This window comes from Lathyrus oleraceus, chromosome 4 (genome assembly GCF_024323335.1).
Source record: "Lathyrus oleraceus cultivar Zhongwan6 chromosome 4, CAAS_Psat_ZW6_1.0, whole genome shotgun sequence".
Lineage (NCBI taxonomy): Eukaryota > Viridiplantae > Streptophyta > Magnoliopsida > Fabales > Fabaceae > Lathyrus > Lathyrus oleraceus.
In genome coordinates, this window is record NC_066582.1 from 298311127 (window position 1) to 298316512 (window position 5386).

General features: G+C 33.5%; 1 long non-coding RNA gene across 1 annotated transcript; it reads left to right on the forward strand.

The window, feature by feature from the left end:
• Positions 1 to 1840: 1840 nt before the first annotated feature.
• On the forward strand, positions 1841 to 3780 carry LOC127075224 (uncharacterized). The gene is made up of 2 exons (XR_007786263.1): positions 1841 to 2549; positions 3480 to 3780. It is a non-coding gene; the product is annotated as an uncharacterized LOC127075224 (long non-coding RNA).
• The last annotated feature ends 1606 nt before the right edge of the window (positions 3781 to 5386 follow it).

Below are 5386 nucleotides of genomic sequence, written 5' to 3' on the forward strand. Positions count from 1 at the left end.
TCAGTATTTATAGACTAATTTTGTGGGTAATGGGCTTGGAATGAGGGAGACCCAAGTCCAAAATAATTTGTTATATTTTATTTATTTATTTATTTTAATTATTTAATTAATTAATTAATTAAAATTTTTTTTTTTTTTTTTCGTTTTTTTTTTTTTTTTTTTTTTTTTTTTCAGGAAAAATGATGGATAAATTTTGGGGTATGACAGTGTGTGTGTGTGTGTGTGGTGGGGGGGGGGGGGGCTTCCACGGCCACTGGATAATTGAATTATGCTAATAAATAGGCTAACCTTTTTGTCGCACCTCAAAAAATAAGAACACGACTTGGCGAAGCGCAATCGCACACTCGCATGATGGACTGGACATAGTCGCCACCGAACTTTTTTTATTCTTATAAAGAAAAGGGGAAATATTGATAAAATCCGAGAAAGAAAGACAATGATTATGGTCGTCGCAACCAAATCAGGATTCTGGAGTCGATTACGCAAGGAGAAGGTATTAGCACCCCTCACGTCCGTTGTATTCTATGGGAACCGTTAGGTTAATTGTGCACGTCAGTGTTAACTTAGAAATGTTAGGTTTCTCGAGTTATTAGGAGGGAAAGAATAATAGGATGAAAAGAAAAGAGAAGATGTTTTTGGATTTTTTAACGAAGGGGACTAAACCTAAATTTTTTATTAATGAGCCTGACAAGATTTCACGATCCTGCTCCTATGCATCTCAAAAGAGAACTCAAAGCTTACGTAGTTCTGGTAGAAAAAGTTTGTTTGTTGGTCGATTTTAGCGAAAGCTACATTGTATTAATCAACGAAAAATATTGTTTTACCCAAAACAGATGAGGAGCGAATGTATACCACACATCGAATGATTTTACAAATCAACATTTGGAAAAACGTCATTTATCTCAACTCAATAATTGTGGACAAATGATTGTTTGACATCATCTTAAGACAAGATGTCTATTGTTTATGAAAAGGTTTTAAAGATCGCACGACGGCAAAGAAAAGAGTTTGATTGGTTGAAAGTATTTTTGGGTTTGAAAGGTAAGTATTTATAACTTGCAAGCTCTTACAACTTTAGTTTAATACTCGGGACTACGTCTGGACCTTTCACACAGGTAATCTTTTTCTTCCAATTTTATTGAGAAAAGAAGTTTGAATATTTACAAGTGTTTTGAAGGGAAGGCAAACACTTATGGTTTACAAGCTCTTACAACTTAGGCCTAGCATTCGGGATTACGACTGGACATTTCACCCATATAATATTTTTCTTCTGATTTTATTATAAAAAGAGTTTGAAAGAAAGGTTAATGCAAAGGTTTGAAATTAAATTAAAATGATCGAAGCATGGAAGTTTGAAATCAACGGAAGTTGAATGGATACACTCAAAAAGATTTGATGTAAAAAGACCCCAAAATAAGTCGAGTATAAATAAATAAATAAATTAATTAATAAGTTTTTTTTTACGCACTTAAAATTTAAAAAAAGAAAATAGAATGAAACCAACAAGTATTTTAAAATAATTTGAATTAAATAGGGGGTACAAAAATGGTTAAGTTAAATAAAGAACTTACGAAAATAAAAAATAAAATAAAGAATGATAATTATATGAAAATAAAACTAATGAATTAAAAATGTCTAATGCCAAGGATCAAACCAAGGGCCTGGTAGGAAACAAAAGATGTCTCAACCACCAGGCCATGAGCGGCCAGTTGGAGGATTTGCGCGTCCGCTAATACATATATAAAACCATCAAAAACCAAATTAAAAAAAAATAAAAGTTTGGGCCAGGGGATGGGTGGGTAAGAGGCCCACCTAAAAAAATAACGGATATGGTCTTGAGGCGGGTCGGACCCGACCCAACCCCAATTGACAAAAATAACTAACACGCTAGAAACCCTAAATCAAAACAAAATCGTCGCCCCCTTTTGAACTTTTCCCTTCAAACGATCGCTCAAAACCAAATGAACAATGAAGCTCCAACAATGGCGGGTGCGCTCCCTCACAAATAAAAAAAACCAAATCAAACATTCCTTAACCCAAACAAACAGATCGACCACGATTCAGAAGGCGACGGTGGCCATCCAACCGCATCGTTTCCCTCACGAAAGAGACGGTGGTCACCCATAAAGGAGACAACGTCACCCAACCACAACACCTCTCTCTCTCTCTCTCTCTCTCCCTCCATCACAGATACATAGTGCCTCCCTCTCTCACGGATTCATAGCACCTCCCCACGAAGGTGGCGATGGCCAACCACCAGTGACTTCGTGATTCCTTCCACTTACAAGAAGCCAACATACCGGGAACGACAGTTTTTTGAAGATCCAAGCATATTTAGGAGAGCAACTTAAACAGGTTCTGAAGATTAAAACTTGTTTTTTTTTTAAATAAGGCATCGAGTATTGATTTGAGAACTACTCATTTGGTTTCGGCAAACAAACATTTCAGTTCAACAATAGCCAGTCTCCGCCATATGAAATACGATTCGACAATGTATATAAAAAGGTGAAATGGAAATACCCCATAAATAACGGTCTTGCGCGATTCAGGTATGAATTCTTTCGAATATGCTTCCTCTATTCTCTGATGTGTGGCTGGATATGTTACTGTTCTTTAATATGCTTTCTCTGTTTCTTCTTCTGTATCAATGTATGAACCAAATATCTTTGAATAACACTCATATAAATGAATGTATATTGGAAAAGGCAAAACGATGAATGCTTGTATTTGAATTAAACTTGTTTTATAAATAAAAGGAATGAATGCATGTAAATCTTAACAAACAAAGAGCTTTAAGGAACGTGGCTTACTGATGAAATGAACCTTATAAGACTTAAAGCTGACCAAAACTTCAATTGCCTCAAATGAAAGTCCAAAGGGAAATATTCATTCTTTTAATGAAGCTTAATGAATATCACATATGCTTTGACATTGAATACCATGGTCTGACTATTCAAATGATCCAATAAAAAAAGCACAAGATTTTGAATTCATATACTTAATGTTATCCAATGACCAAATGAGACAGTTGATATGATAATGCACCTGAGATATTAATGAACCTTGTGTAAATGAATGTATGCATAAGAATGTATGCAAAGGAATGAAAGATGAATGCAATGAAATTGAGTGGGGAAAATTTAGGGTACGACACTTTCCAATTTGATGCTTCCGTTAGGTTCTATTGGATATTATACTCAGATAACTCAACTGACCAGGATACCATTTTTCTGTGAGGTCTGATGTCTTCAAAACTTGGCGATAAAATGGTTATTTTTTACCATTACACGCTACCCTAGGAAGTACAATCTGAGTATCCTTTCAGTTATCAAGTCCACTAAAGCCATTTTCTCAATTTTCAAGTACCTTTCATTAACAACTTGGAATACATTGCTCATAAAATAGACGGTATTTTCACTTTTGTCCTTTTGCTAGAGAAGCACATATCTCATTTTCATATCAGTGATTGACAAATACAGATAGAGGCGTGCGGATCCTTCTGGACGCGTTAGTATGAGCGGTGTCTCCTGAAATGTTTTCATCTTAGAGAACATATCCTCGCACTTGCTTGTCCATTCAAACTTATCCTGCTTTTTTCAGAGGGGCATGACACACCACAAGCGTACAACAATATCGAAGTAATAAAATTATTATCGTCCATAAAGACCTATTTGAGTAACGAGTTCTATTATTTCTATATTTATCTAAGACGATCAATTGGAGTAGTTTTGAGAACAATTTTGATTGATTTTTTTAGTTAAAGTATAATTTATAAAGAAAGACTTAGAACTATGCATACTATTTATATTACAATCCAAATAAATCAGTTCTCTAATATCTGTTTTGAAAAATTATTTTTTCAACGAAATAATGGAAATTTATAGGTTGCATCTTCTTTTGAAGCATATAATCATATCTTTTAAGAATTTATATTTTCATTTATATACGCTTTCTTAAATAGGTCGTCAATCTATTTGTATTGTTTTTAAGTTAAGATAGCAACCTCCGCCTTTTAGTTCTTCAATTGATATTCAAAGTTGTTTCTACTTTCGTAGAGGCATTCATTAAGCACATAAAATCAAATTACAAAATAATTTTTTTTAAACAGAGTTATGGGTCAATTTATTTTACCCATGCAAGTTCTCAATTCAGATAATAACGAGAATCATTGATTTTTAAAGATAAATAGGTATTATTCATAAAGCATACTTTCGCCAGCATATTACCATATTATGAACTAACAAGTTACCTGCTTTTGTAGCATATCTTGTTAGTTTAGAATCCTTTATACACAAAATTTCCTTCTTTAAAATGGTAAAGTGTATCTCAATTGATCTGAGACACTTTCGTTGCCTCATATACAATTGTTCAAAATTTCAATGTCGGACATCAATTATACTCTTTCAATATATAATTGATTTCTAACTCGTCCCTACTTTCTTAGAGAACTTAATCATTTAAAAACATAAACCGAAACAAATATCTATTTCTCATTATACAACATAAATCAGGGAACTTATACGGGGTCTGTTTTCTAGACAACACGCATGTCCTAAATCCTTAAATTACTACTCAAGCATGAGAGAGGTAAAAACATACATATTCATAGACATGCACATAAAAACAATAAAAATGTATGAAGCAAATAAATAACATGGACTACAGTGAAATAACGAGTACAATTTCTCTTTAGAGACTTTATAAACAACAAAAAAAACAAAACAAATGCATAAAAATAAAATGCAGAAAATATTCTAAGTAATCTAAGTAAAATAACAAATGTAAGCTATCTAATATGAGTTTTACAAGGAAATTTAAAGGCCTAGGACCAATAAGAGAGATATAATTTTGTGTAATGGGGCCTTAATGCGTCTTTTGTAACAAAAATTTATTCAAGAGACCAAATAAAAAGAACTTAGAAAATGGAATGTTATGTTATCGTTGCACAAATTTCAACCCGTAACAACCATTACAGCCCGACCGTAATGCTCTCTGATCTTTTGTACTGGGAGCCTGATTTGGAAAGGAGGAAATGTTTCACCTATTATGGACGTAAAAACCGTTACATCCTGGACGTAATGTGGTCTTTGTGCCTTCTTCCCGAATTTTACTTCCTATGCATTATACTTTTACCTTGTATCTTCGAAACACATGAAACACATATAAAAGTAGGAAAAATGAAGTAAATTGAACAAAATGTAATAAATAATACTAAGATTTAACGATAAAAACACACGTGAAAATTAATGAAAACACTACAGACCAAAGCGGAACAGTGGAACACTTTGTGACCTGCACAAGTAAGAAAGTGAGCTAGGGCCGCTAGGTACCCTGTTAATTGTTTAACTTCCTTGACATTAGAAAGGCTCCTCATGTTAATGATATT